We start from the raw sequence: 15,186 nt of genomic DNA, 5'->3' as shown, positions 1-15,186 counted from the left end.
GGCATGGAGGCTCAAGAGAGAGATTATGTATCTATTATTATGGCTAAATTGTGCTGTTGTCCTGGATAAACCAACACACTATTGTAAAGCAATTTTCCTCTAATTAAAGAATATATACATATTTTTAAATTTTTTTAACTTAAAAAAATTAAGTTATATATTTTAACTAGAGGCTAATTACAATATTGTGGTGGTTTTTGCCATACATTGACATGAATCAGCCATGGGTGTATATGTGTCCTCCATCCTGAACCCCCCTTCCTCCTCCATCCCCATCCCACCCCTCAGGATCATCCCAGTGCACCAACCCTGAGCACCCTATCTCATGCATCAAAACTGGACTGGCGATCTATTTCACATATGTTAATATACATGTTTCAATGCTATTCTTTCAAAAAGCATGTTTGAGACAACTTCAAATCTCCATATGTCAAGGTGGAATATCCTGATATTGCCACAAAAGCATTGAAAAACCTGCTTCCATTTCCAACACCACATCTTTGTGAAGCAAGGCTTTCTGCAATGACAGCAACCAAAATGAGATTATGGAATAGACAAGACATGAGAAACACACTTCAGGTTTCACTGTTTCCCATCACCCACAGATGAGATTGTCTAGTTGCAACAAAACAAGCTCAGGGCTCCCACTGATTCTGCAATATGGTAAGCTGTATAATTATGTCATTCTATATCACAATGTAATAATAAAAGAAGTAAAGTGTGCAATAAATGTAATGAGCTTGAATAATTCCCAAATCATCTCCCTTCCCAGTCTGTGGAAAAAGTATCTTCCATCAAACTGCTCCCTGGTGCTAAAAAGGTTGGGTACCGCTGCATTAGAGCCCCTAGCATATTATTTATGATTGTTTCAAATCCCCAGTCAGATCATTTCAACATGTCTATCATATCTTAGTTTGGATCTGAGGTTTATTTTGTTTCTTCAAACTGTGTATCTCTTAAGGTCCTGTAGGGCTTCCCTGGTGGCTCAGTGGTAAAGAATCTGCCTGCTAATGCAGAAGACATGGGTTTGATCCCTGTGTTGGCAAGATTCCCTGGAGGAAGAAATGGCAAGCCACTCCAGTATTCTTGCCTATGAAATCCCATGGACAGAGAAGACTGGTGGGCTACAGTCCTTGAGGTCACAAAGAATTGGACATGACTGAGTGATTAAACAACAACAATGTCTTGTAACTTTTTCCTGATAGTCGAACATAATATACGGAGAAAAAGAAACTGTTGTAAATAGGCCGGTAGTTACGTGGTATCAAGATGTTGGGGGAGATGAAGCATTCTATAATCTTATGAGTAGGTCTCAGTCTTCCTGGAAGCCTGTACCTTTGACTATGAACTTAACCAGTGATTTTCAGTCCCCTCACCAGCATCTTAGGTGGGACAGGATGGCCAGAGTGGACTGAAGCTGGGTGTTTTCCTTCTCCCCCATGGAAGGCTAGATGAATCTCATGCTCGTGCTCAGTGGCTTCAGTCGTGTTTGGCTCTTTGCAGTGCCATGGACTGTAGACTTCCAGGCTCCTCCATCCATGGGATTTTCCCAGTGAGAATACTGGAGTGGGTTTCCATTCCCTCCTCCAGGGGATCCTCCTGATCCAGGGATTGAACTTGTGTCTCTTCTGTCTCCTGAATTACAGGCAGATTCTTTACCACCCGAGCCACAGGGTAAATCCCTGAAGCTGTGTATTTCCATTTATCCCTGTAGAAATTAGAGTCAGCTGTGAGAAGAGGGTTGCATAGGTCAGCTAGGCTGAGATAAAACACCTGCAGGCTGGAGTCTAGTTAATAGTTTCTCTTGAGGGGAAACCTTGTTAAGAAGAACAAAATGCTCTGGAGTATTTCAAAATGGTGGGCCTTCCCTACCTCTTGCAGTAGCGGCAGGGGATTTTCCTCCAATTTCCTTTGTGAGAACCTGGTGCAAATCTAGAAGGTAAAACCCCCCAAAATTCACCCCACCCCATGAATGAGTTATCCAGAGTTTGTTATTCTCAGAGTTGTCTACTCTGACCCTCCTAACCAATTCAGTTCTGATTTCCCTATCATGGCATGGATTCCTGCAGAGGTTTCAGCTTATGGATTTCTGCTTTGGTAAGTTATGGTTCTTTGCATTAATTTGCTGGTCTCTTCAATTTTGGTGGCAGTGATTTGCCTTGTGACCTCACTTCTCTTGGTTAAGTTGGGGCTGCTGACAAGTATTTCTCACCTACGCAGTTTTATTATCCATTTGCACTACAAAGATAGGTTAAAGCTGTGCTAAAACTTGAAGCAGTTAGGATGCTTTGGGTTGCAAATAACATAAAACTCAAATTAAAAAAGGCCTTAAGAATAACATTTATTATTTTGCATAAGAAGAAGCCTGAAAGTAGGATGATAATTACAGAGTATTTTAGTTGAGAAGTTTACAAGGTCTTCAAGTGCCCAAGTTCTATCTTTGGGCTTAATTACTTTCAAGATGGAGTTTTTGTCCTCAAACTGTAACAATGTCAGTATCTTCTCTGTGATACTGTACTCTAATTCTGAAAGATTATAGGACAAAAATTTTGAGACAACTGGGCAAAGAGTATGATAGATTTCTCTGTATTATTTATTACAGTCCCATGTGAACCTACAATTTGAAATATGAAGTTTAATAAAAAAAATAAAACCTAGGAAGTGCAGTAGTTTAATATTATTAGAGAGTAAGTGCTTATCAGAGAGTATTGGAAGATGTGAATAAAGAAACTGGTATTGGGAAGCCTGGAAGGGCTTGAAGTTTATGGTAGAAAGTTTGGATTTCATCTTGCCAGTGATGTTATACCATTGTGTTAGTTTTATATTACCAGTGTAACAAATTATCATAAATGTAATGGCTTAAAATAACACCAATTTATTATCTTACGATTCTGTAGGTCAGCAGTCTAAAGTGGCTTCACTGAGCTACAATTAAAGTGTCCGTGGCGCTGTATGTGTATTTCTTTTCTGGTGGTTATAAAAGAAAATCTGTCCCTTCGCTTTTTGCTATTGCTGGAGACTGCCTGAATTCCTTGGCAACTAATCCCCTCCTCCATTTTCAAAGCCAAGCTTGTGGCATCAACAGGTGTGTCCGACTCTGGCCCTCCTCCTTTTCTCTTAACTTATGAGGGTCAGGATAGTCTCCTTATCTCAAGATAGTTAATTACACCAGCAAAAGCTCTTTTGCCATAAAAGGTAGCATATTTACTGGTTCTAGGAATTAGGATACGGAAATGTCTTAAAAGGGTATTATGTATAGATACTTATTGCACATAACTTGTAAGACAGCTAAAAGAATTCAAGATTAAGATTGAGTACACTTAACATTAGGTGTTTAAGCAAAACATGTCTGCAATTGTGTGTAGTGGTATGATTTCTCTGTTCCTCTAAGTCTTCCAACCCTGTGCCCAACGCTGGTCTCAAAGTAGAAAAACGTAGCGCTCTATTTATTATTGCTATATATTGTGGATTATAGCAGATATTGGATGTTCTTTTAGTGACTCCTGGGGCATTTGTCTTCTATTTTTCTGTGTTCCAATTTTTGTTGCCCCTTCAAAATGGGAATTATTTCAAAGATTCCAAACATGTAAGTTGTGCACATCAGTCTAATTCTCTCGGTCCTCTTCAAACAAGATCCATGCTTCAACAGTTTGTCTCCTATGAGACCATTGCATTGAAAAGGCTGGTGTTCCCTAATTCTCACTGGCTTTTTTACTCTGAAATTTCATTCAGAAAAGTACGTGCAATTCCAGTGGATTAATCTGTTGTAGCTTGCTTAGGTAGTCATTAATAACAAAGCTGAAAACATTCTAGTGCAGAGCAAATTTTACTGTAATTAAATTGTTCAAAGTGAAAGAATTCAGTATGACTTTTACTTACCTTTGTCTTTAGTCAGGGAAAACAGTAGTCTTGCTGAAATTTTTGGTGTGTAGGCTGTCAGTTCTTCTCCTCTTTCATCTCTGAAGGTTAAATATCCATAGACTTGACTTTAAACTTTGTTCTTTAGAGATTTGTACAAAGGACTTATATAGTCGAATTTATAATTTAGAACTATTTTACTGCATTATGAAGGATGTGTGATTTGTGGAGAAGAAATGACTTGCATTAATCTTAGTTGGCTTTTCCTAAGTATTTTACTTGTCAGTGAGATTAAAGCTCATATGAGATTGTCCTCAGATATTACTTAACATGCAGAGATATTAGTTAAAGTAACATAAGCATGCATTATATTTACTTTATGTGTTAAGTGTTCGATACAAAGGATTTCTTCAGAGCTACTTTACTTGATCAGAAAATGGGAAAGCAAACTAAGTTGTCTCCATGGCTTACCCAACTATCCTGCCATTTCATGAAATTTTAATGAAGTTAACAATACATTGTAAATGAGTTCAGCATTAGTACTGAAGTAGCAAAAAGAGGTAGAAATGGGAAATGCAAAGCCAGTGAAATTAACACTTGAAACAGCAGTCAATGAAAGTATCATTCAGAATTTCAATATATGCTAGGCTTCTAGATAAGAATTTCATCAAGCAGAGCTCCTAAAATTTTGGCAACAATTTCTGAGTACTTGAAAGAAACACTGATATCAACTTGCTGACACCGTTTTAAATTCTTCCTTCAAAAGCTGAATAGAAATCATTACCTTTACCATCATTACTTTGTAACTATTTGACATGATTTATCCCTGAATGTCAAAGAGCTTTAGTATAATACCTTATCAAAAATTTAATAATTTCCTAGAATCTTGGGATAATACAGAGTTTTCTTCAAGTCAAATGCAGTGTGAATGGCAGAGAAAAAAATGAAAATTCACTTCTTTGTTCCCAGGTTCCTGAGCTAATATGTATTAATATATGCTCTTTTGGGCAGTGCAAAAATTATCTGCCCACTACCAGATTAGGGCTTCCCCAATGGTTCAGAGGTAAAGAATCTGCCTGCAATGCAGGAGACATGGGTTCAATCCTTGAGCCAGGAAGATCCGCTGGAGGAGGAAATGGCAACCCACTACAGAATTCTTGCCTGGGAAATCCCATGGATAGAAAAGACTGGTGGGCTACAGTCCAAATAGTCTCAAAGAGTTGGACACAACTGAAAAAATGAAATGAGCACTACTAAATTATAAGATGTTTCTTTACTTGCAAGAGGGTATAGTTTGTAACTGAGTTACTAATTAGAGCTTATCTAGAGGAGAAGGCCAGAGAAGGCAATGGCACCCCACTCCAGTACTCTTGCCTGGAAAACCCCATGGGCGGAGGAGCCTGGTAGGCTGCAGTTCATGGGGTCGCTAAGAGTCAGACATGACTGAGTGACTTCACTTTCACTTTTCACTTTCATGCATTGGAGAAGGAAATGGCAACCCACTCCAGTGTTCCTTGCCTGGAGAATCCCAGGGACGGGGGAGCCTGGTGGGCTGCCATCTATGGGGTCGCACAGAGTCGGACACAACTGAGGCGACTTAGCAGCAGCAGCAGCAGCAGAGGAGAAGGTAAGGTACTAGTGAAGGGACACCAGAAACTTACCTCATCTACAATTGCTGAAAGATTTGGAAAAGAGAGAGACACATGATGTGGAAGGGAAGCTGATAGATACCTTTAGCTAACTGAATGTTGTCATGTCTAGTTCCTGAAGTTCTACATAGGAAAGTAACATGGAAACATGCTTCAGTCCCATATTGAGAAAAATAGAAATATCCAGTGATGAACTTTGTTGCCTTCTGAACTGTGAGCTTCCATCACTGATGTTTTGAAGTATAGCTGGATTATCATTCTTCCAATATGTGTTAAAATAATGGTGTGCTTTGTACATGAGAGTAGATTAGAGGAATACACTTCTGTTTTATATTTTCATAATTACTTACTATAACAAAGGAAGATGCTAAGGTAACCAACTGCCCAGTGAAGGGTATAACAGCTGGATACCCCAGGAGGAAAGTCTATCAAGATTGACAGCAAACAAATCTAGTCAAGGTCGAAGAGAACCCAAAACTGGCTCTAGTTATTCATGGCAAGGTATTCTCCGTTTGTACAAAAATATCTCAAAAATACATTCCAAGCCATAATTACAACTCTTTATATTGATCTTGCTTTTATAATGTATACTTTTAAACATCTTAATGTTCCATATCTTTCTCCTTTATGCCGAACATACCAGTGCTTTAAGAATATTAGTCTTGTGAGTTTTAGATGTATTAGGGTAACTTGTAGGATATTCAAAATAATGATTAAAACAGTTTACTCCTATTTTTTTTTCTGGGGGAATGTTCTGAATGTGTTTCATAGACCCCATTCTTGGAAGATTCTCTCTGAAGAACTTTTCTTTGAATTTTAGTGAAATTTAGTGTCAGTACTCGCTCCAACATGGGAGAGCTACCATAAAAGTAACAAATTTTGTAATTCCTTTAAGAATTTAAGGAAGGACAGACCAGTGATCAGACATGCTGCTTTTTTTTTTTTTTGGTATTAGTAGTAATATTTTTAATTGGGAATTTAGTTGCTTTATGGTCATGTTAATTTCTTCTGTACAGAAAAGTAAATCGGCTACAGATACAGGTATATCTCCTCTTTATCACCACAGAGCATTGAGTAGAGTTCCCTTTTCTATAAAGTAGGTTCTCATTAGTTACCTATTTTATACAGAGTAACATATATATGTCAATCTCAATCTCCCAACTCATCCCACCCACCCCCATCCCTCCTTGGTGTCCATAGATTTGTTCTTTATGTCTGTGTCTCTATTTCTGTTTTGCAAATAGGTTCATCTATGCCATTTTTCTAGATTCCACATATATGCATTAATATGACATTTATTTTTCTCTTGTTTTTGTTGGATGCTGTTTGAGTGACCTGTGAACTCCAAGTACCGGAAGTGTCGGTCAGGAACTGTTTAAATCAGTGAGATCCAAAGCTGGGTATTATCGCTGAAATTTAAAAACACAATGAATTGCTTAAGTTAAATTAATGGAATATTTCAGTGAATAAGAAATAAAATGATTTTCTAGAGTTTCTTTATGTATAAAGATACATACATATATCATGTACATACATGCATACAAATAGTACCTGCTAATACCAAACTTATACCAATATTAAATTCCAATTATGATATTCAAGTTAATTAATCACCTTAATCAGGCTGTGAGAATTTCCACATCCTATATCTATATTCCTTTATAAAAATTTTTGAATTATCCAGTTCGGCGAGGTCTAAGGATCCTTTACTTCTAATGGTAAGTACTATTTTTTTTTCTCCCACCATTTTCTGTAATGAATGCCTTTGCACATTAAGACATTTAAAATACATTAAATTCTCATTTCATTACTGAGTCTGGCTCTTACCTTGGGCCTTAAATGTACATATGCTCAACTTATTTAAGAACATCTATATCCTTCAATATCCCTTTTCTAGAGCAAACTTCCTGTTTGTCCAGTGAGAATTGGCAGTAAAGAAGCTTTTTTCTTTTTTTTCTCTCACTCTGTCTCATTTGAAAGACTTGAATTCAATCTTTTGAGTATCCCACAGTGGTGGTAATGGTAGAGCCATGAGTGATTAAACATCTATCTAGCTGTTATCACTGAGGTGTTAATATTTAACCATTAAAAGAGGATTGTGTTTATTGCCAGGTTGATTATACAAGTAGAGGTTATATAATTACTTGCTGAGTATGTAGTAGAGGTAATGTTTAATCTTGATAGTAAACTGAACCATATGGCCTTTAAATTTTCTGTAATACCTAGGATTATCCAATTGGGTCTGATTTTGCCAGTGTGAAAAATTGAGGCAGAATAGTCCACCTCAATTCTATTCAGAAGTAGAGTATCAAAACTAAATAGACATGTAAAAGCTATGCACTCCAAAGAAACATCCAAACAGAACCATTTTGGGGGCAATCATGTCAGCTATTCAAACCTACCATTACTTGGGAGGATAATATTCAAGGAGTTCCTCAGTTTAAAACCAGTACTTGATCTCAAGTATTTAAATTTTCTCATTGAAAATCAGAGAAAGACAATCTAAGAAATGATTGTATCTATTTTCTGAGGAAATGAGAAATGAAAAAGACATCCAATAGGCATTTTGGTGTTCCCATGAGATTATAGCAACTTTATTTTCCTTTGTTGCTTTCAAAGACTTCAGATTCTGAGGGTAAGCTCCCTCATTTCTTCTTAGAGGCACAAACTCCAAATCAAATAAGCGAACACATTTACAAAAAATCTTTAGGGATGGAATGAGCACCTGTCGATGAAAACCAACCACTGATGAAAGCCAAGCTTGCTGTGCACAAAATCAGAGGGAGAGTACCCCAGGAACAAGTGGGGAATATTCAGCACTGAATAAGTGAATATTCGTATTTCCCCTCTCCATAAGAAAATCAGACATATAAATTTAACCTGACAGGGTGGTGGGGCTCATGCTTTTCTGTTGTTTTTATTGCAAATATTCATCATTTCTATTTTCCTCATAATAGCATTCATTTTAGTATACTCATGGGCCATAACTTAAAGGCCAAAGCTATTCAGTTATCCCACTAGCATGATATATAGTGATTGTGGTGAAAAGCTATTTCATGTTGCATCCATGGCTTGGAATTGTACATTTCACAGTGTTGGAATTTCAAAATTTAGGCAAAAATATTTGTGATGGATCAAGCAAAGAAAGCAAAGCATGCCTGCTTAATAGGAGCTATATTGTAATGTTATCAGTAACATTAGCCTAAAGGATGTGAAAACAAGGTAAAGTGGAAGTTTTTGAACTGAGATGTTAAATGGTGTTGCATCAATGAGGGATGCAATTTTTACTTCTTTTATTCCCTTCTTCAATTTTATCCTTTCCTAGTCATGTGCTTTCCATTAATATATTGCCACAATGAGAGATCATTGCGTATAACCCAATCATTTGGAGTCTTGGACAAACAAGAAAAGGTCAAAGAAACAGCTGAATTTAGAGTGCATATCTGCTGGATTTATATTATGGACTTGGAGAGTTGAAAAAGCTTTCTTCAGTTTAATGAATTGAATATGATTTTGTTCTGGATTGAATCACTGTATGTCATTCAAACAGAAGTTCAACTTATTACTGCACCTGATTCCAGTTAAATATTTTATGAGACAGACAACTGGGGAAATTTGAAGCTGCGACCATAAGAGTAAAAGCCCAAACACCTCTAGAGATGATTTTATGCAACACTATTGTCACCCTGCTCAACTGAAAAGTATCATAAGGATTATAAAACTATTTTAATCTATAAAATAATATAAAATAGAAAAATAAAGCAGACATTTACTGTCATATTATCTTTTAGTTGTGGGAACTTACTCAGATGTAGGCAAATTGAAAGAGAAAAGGAAAAGAGCTTGGGCATACTTATTTATATGCCACATGCATACCTTGAAGTATCTGAAAGTTTTCAGGTAGCAAATTTTGATATTTAATGTTTTAGAGGTAAATGCTATTGCAGTTAAAAAAAAAAAACTGAAACAGTCACATAAATGAACATAATAAGGTCTTTAACTCTCAATACAAAGCATTAACAATTGTAGACTACAGAAAGAACAAATTTGCTTTTCTTCCTCTTCTATATTTCTCCATTAATCTATATATCTTACTTATGGCCCAGTTAATTTGGACATGACCAAAAGAATTGCTAAATGTATGTGGTTCATCGAAGGCCTACTGATGCAAAATTGGTTTAACTCTCTTTCTAAAATACTCCTGTGTACAATGTTTTTTCTTTTTTACCTCCATGAGTACCATGGAATACAATAAAATGACACTTTTAAAATAAATAAAGTTTAATATATATATGCATAAAGTTTATGTCAAACTACTGTGGATTTTGTTATGCTCAAAATAAGATGTGACATTATTAAAAAAAAAAGAGCAAATGTCAAGAGCTAATGCCTGTGAGTTTCACTTATTACTGAGGAACATCTCTCTGCAAAACTGATCCCTGTTTTCCTTTAGTCATTTCTAAGTTCTGAATATGGTAAGGTGATTAAGAGTCCATTTTTGGATGAAAATGGTCTTTAAAAGCAAGTCAAGTTGACCTTGTTCTTGTTGTTCAGTTGCTCAGTTGTGCCCAGTTATTTGTGACCATCAGACTGCAGCACACCAGGCTTTTCTGTCCTTCACCATCTCCCAGAGATTGCTCAAACTCATGTCCATTGAGTCAGTTATCCTATCCAACCATCTCATCCTCTGTAGTCCCCTTCTCCTCCTGCCTTCAATCTTTCCCAGCATGAGAGGCTTCTCTAATGAGTTGACTCTTCAGATCAGGTAGCCAAAATATTAGAGCTCAAGTTCCAGCATCAGTCCTTCTAATGAATATTCAGGATTGATTTCCTTTAGGATTTACCAGTTTGATCTCACAGTCCTAGGGACTCTCAAGTGTCTTCAGTACAGCCTTGATGTACTCCTTTCCCAATTTTGAACCAGTTCATTAGAACCATGTCTGGATCTAACTGTTGTTCTTGATATGCATACAGGTTTCTCAGGAGGGAGGTAAGGTGGTCTGGCATTCCCATCTCTTGAAGAATTTTCAAGTTTTTTTTTTTTTTTTTTTTTTTTTTTTTGTGATCCATATAGTCAAAGGCTTTAGCATAGTCAATGAAGCAGAAGTAGATGTTTTTCTGGACCTCTCTTTAACTCTCTTGCTTATTCTATGATCCATTGGATGTTGGCAATTTGATCTCTGGTTTCTCTGCCTTTTCTAAATCCAGCTTGAACATCTGGAATTTCATGGTTCATGTACTGTTGAAGCCTCACTTGGAGAATTTTGAGAATTACTTTGCTAGCGTGTGAGATGAGTGCAATTGTGTGGTAGTTTGAACGTTTTTTGGCAGTGCCTTTCTTTGGGATTGGAATGAATTTCCAATCCTTTTCCAGTGCTGGCCACTGCTGAGTTTTCTATATTTGCTGGCATATCGAGTGCAGCACTTTAACAGCATCATCTTTTAGGATTTAAAATAGCTCAACTGGAATTCCAGCACCTCCACTAGCTTTGTTTTTAGTGATGCTTCCTAAGGCGCACTTGACCTCATGCTCCAAGCTGTCTGTATCTAGCTGAGTGATCACACCATCGTGGTTATCTGGGTCATTATGATCTTTTTTGTATGGTTCTTCTGTGTATTCTTACCAGCTCTTCTTAATATCTTCTGCTTCTGTTAGGTCCATACCATTTTTGTCCTTTATTGTGCCCATCTTTGCATGAAATGTTCCCTTGGTATTTCTGATTTTCTTTAAGAGATCTCTAGTATTTCCCATTTTATTGTTTTCCTCTCTTTCTTTGCATTGTTCACTGACAAATTCTTTCTGATCTCTCCTTGCTATTCTTTGCAACTCTACATTCAGATGGCTATATCTTTCCTTTTCTCTTTTGCCTTTCACTTCTCTTCTTTTTCTCAGCTATTTGTAAGACCTCCTCAGACAGCCATTTTGGCTTTTTGCATTTCTTTTTCTTGGGAATGATTTTCATCACTACCTCTTGTATAATGTCTCATGACATTAGTTTTTATCCATAGTTCTTCAGACATTCTATCAGATCTTATCCCTTGAGTCTATTTGTCACTTCCACTGTATAATTGGAAGGAATTTGATTTACATCAAACCTGAATGACCTAGTGGTTTTCCCTACTTTCTTCAATTTAAGTCTGAATTTGGCAATAAGGAGTTCATGATCTGAGCCACAGACAGCTCCCAGTCTTGTTTTTGCTGACTGTAGAGACTTTCTCCATCTTCAGCTAGAAAGAATATAATCAATCTGATTTCGATATTGACCATCTGGTGATGTCCATGTATAGAATCTTCTCTTGTGTTGTTGGAAGAGGGTGTTTTCTATGACCAGTGCATTCTCTTTGCAAAACTCTGTTAGCCTTTTCCCTGCTTCATTTTGTGCTTCAAGGCCAAATTTGCCTGTTACTCCAGGTATCTCTTGACTTCTTAATTTTGCATTCCAGTCCCTTATGATGAAAAGGACATCCTTTTATGGTGTCAGTTCTGAAAGGTCTTGTAGGTCTTTATAGAGCCATTCAACTTTAGCTTCTTCAGCTTTAGTGATTGGGGCATAGATTTGCACTACTGTGATATTGAATGGTTTGCCTTGAAGACAGAGATCATTCTGTTGTTTTAGAGATTGTACCCAAATACTGCATTTTGGACTCTTTCATTGACTATGATGGCTACTCCACTTCTTCTAAGGGATTCTCGCCTATAGTAATAGATATAATGGTAATCTGAATTAAATTTGCCCATTCCTGTCCATTTTAGTTCACTGATTTCTAAAATGTCAATGTTCACTCTTGCTATCTCCTGTTTGACTACTTCCAATTTACCTTGACATGGACGTAACATCCCAGGTTCCTATGCAATATTGTTCTTTACTGCATCGGACTTTACTTTCACCACCAGACACATCCACAGCTGGGCATTGTTTCTGCTTTGGCTCAGCCTTTTCATTCCTTCTGGAGCTATTTCTCTGCTCATCTCTGTAGGGTATTGGGCACCTATTGACCTGTGGAGTTCATCTTTCAGTGTCATATCTTTTTGCCTTTTCATACTGTTCATGGGGTTCTGAAGGCAAGAATGCTGAAGTGTTTTGCCATTCTCTTCTTCAGTGGACCACGTTTTGTCAGAATGCTCCGCCATGACCCGTTCTTTTTTGGGTGAGCCTACATGGCATGGCTCAGAGTTTCTTTGAGTTAGACTAGGTTGTGATCCATGTGATCAGTTTTGTTAGTTTTCTGTGATTGTGGTTTTCATTCTGTTTGCCCCTGATGGATGAGGATAAGAGGTTTGTGGAAGTTTCCTGATGGGAAGGACTGGCTGTAGAGAAAACTGGATCTTGTTCTGGTGGGCAGGGCCATGCTCAGTAAATTTTTAATCCAATTTTCTGCTGATGGGTGGAGTTGTGTTCCCTGCCTGAGTTTGGCCTGGGGCCAAACTATGATAGGGGTAGTGGTGGTAATGGTGGCCTCCTTCAAAAAGACTTATGCCAGCATGCCATGGCTCCCAGGGCTGTTGTAGTCAATGCTCTTGACCCGGCAGCAGGCCACTGTCGACCCACAGCTCTGCTGGAGACTCTTGGACACTCACAGGCAAGTCTGGCTCAGTCTCTTGTGGGGTCATTTCTCCTTTCTCCTGGGTCCTGGTGTGCACAAACTTTTGTTGTGCCCTCCAAGAGTCTGTTTACCTGGGGGTTCTCAGTCCTTTCGCCAGATCCCCAGGCTGAGAAACCTGTTGTGGGCCCTAGAACTTTTGCAACAGTGCAAGAACTTCTTTGGTATAATTGTTCTCCAGTTTATGGGTTGTCTGATCAGTGGCTCTATAATGGGGCTAATGGCGACCTCCTCCAAGAAGACTTATGCCACACACTGTGCCTCCCAGGTCTGCTGCAGCCAGAGACCTTGTCCCCAGGCTCTTGTCAGCAGGTCACTGCTGACACATGCCTCTGCAGGAGACGCTCAAACACTCAAATGCAGGTTTAGCTCAGTCTCTCGTGGGGGTCACTGGTCTATTCTCTTGGTCCTGGTACATGAATTTGCTGTGCAAATTGTCCTACTGATGACAAATTGAAGCTATCTAAGCAAGGGTTGGCATTCCTGACTTTTCTGATTTGTGAGATCCAAGGGACTCTGTCTCCTAAGGAAAGATGGCTGTTTTTGAAGGGTCAACTCAATTGTTAAACACAATTTACAAGACACAGTGCCTAACCATCACAATAATTTTAGAGATTCATTAAAATGTTTTCATTTTTTATTTTTTATTTTTTTTGGCTTTGGATTTTTCATTGGCTTTTATTTATTTATTTTTTTTTTTAAATTTTATTTTATTTTTAAACTTAACATAACTGTATTAGATTTGCCAAATATCAAAATGAATCCGCCACAGGTATATATGTGTTCCCCATCCTGAACCCTCCTCCCTCCTCCCTCCCCATTCCATCCCTCTGGGTCGTCCCAGTGCACCAGCCCAAGCATCCAGTATCGTGCATCGAACCTGGACTGGCAACTCATTTCATACATGATATTTTACATGTTTCAATGCCATTCTCCCAAATCTTCCCACCCTCTCCCTCTCCCACAGAGTCCATAAGACTGTTCTATACATCAGTGTCTCTTTTGCTGTCTCGTACACAGGGTTATTGTTACCATCTTTCTAAATTCCATATATATGCGTTAGTATACTGTATTGGTGTTTTTCTTTCTGGCTTACTTCACTCTGTATAATAGGCTCCAGTTTCATCCACCTCATTAGAACTGCTTCAAATGTATTCTTTTTAATGGCTGAATAATACTCCATTGTGTATATGTACCACAGCTTTCTTATCCATTCATCTGCTGATGGACATCTAGGTTGCTTCCATGTCCTGGCTATTATAAACAGTGCTGCGATGAACATTGGGGTACTCGTGTCTCTTTCCCTTCTGGTTTTCTCAGTGTGTATGCCCAGCAGTGGGATTGCTGGATCATAAGGCAGGTCTATTTCCAGTTTTTTAAGGAATCTCCACACTGTTCTCCATAGTGGCTGTACTAGTTTGCATTCCCACCAACAGTGTAAGAGGGTTCCCTTTTCTCCACACCCTCTCCAGCATTTATTACTTGTAGACTTTTGGATTGCAGCCATTCTGACTGGTGTGAAATGGTACCTCATAGTGGTTTTGATTTGCATTTCTCTGATAATGAGTGATGTTGAGCATCTTTTCATGTGTTTGTTCGCCATCTGTATGTCTTCTTTGGAGAAATGTCTATTTAGTTCTTTGGCCCATTTTTTGATTGGGTCAGTTATTTTTCTGGAGTTGAGCTGTAGGAGTTGCTTGTATATTCTCGAGATTAGTTGTTTGTCAGTTGCTTCATTTGCTATTATCTTCTCCCATTCTGAAGGCTGTCTTTTCACCTTGCTAATAGTTTCCTTTGATGTGCAGAAGCTTTTAAGGTTAATTAGGTCCCATTTGTTTATTTTTGCTTTTATTTCCAATATTCTAGGAGGTGGGTCATAGAGGATCCTGCTGTGATGTATGTCAGAGAGTGTTTTGCCTATGTTCTCCTCTAGGAGTTTTATAGTTTCTGGTCTTACGTTGAGATCTTTAATCCATTTTGAGTTTATTTTTGTGTATGGTGTTAGAAAGTGTTCTAGTTTCATTCTTTTACAAGTGGTTGACCAGAGTTCCCAGCACCACTTGTTAAAGAGATTGTC

At 38.0% G+C, this 15,186-nt stretch overlaps 1 long non-coding RNA gene across 3 annotated transcripts in view; it reads left to right on the top strand.

The window, feature by feature from the left end:
- Positions 1-1,793: 1,793 nt before the first annotated feature.
- The window catches only part of LOC123332759, a 91,840-nt gene continuing 78,447 nt past the window's right edge, over positions 1,794-15,186 (top strand). For 2 of the 3 annotated variants that reach the window (XR_006549774.2, XR_006549772.2), the window contains exon 1: positions 1,794-2,097. This is a non-coding gene — a long non-coding RNA (uncharacterized LOC123332759). The remainder of the gene's footprint in view (positions 2,098-15,186) is intronic. The other variant, XR_006549773.2, reaches the window with a different exon arrangement.

The sequence above is a fragment of the Bubalus bubalis genome, chromosome 3 (genome assembly GCF_019923935.1).
Source record: "Bubalus bubalis isolate 160015118507 breed Murrah chromosome 3, NDDB_SH_1, whole genome shotgun sequence".
Classification (NCBI taxonomy): domain Eukaryota; kingdom Metazoa; phylum Chordata; class Mammalia; order Artiodactyla; family Bovidae; genus Bubalus; species Bubalus bubalis.
This window is presented reverse-complemented; position numbering and strand designations above follow the sequence as displayed.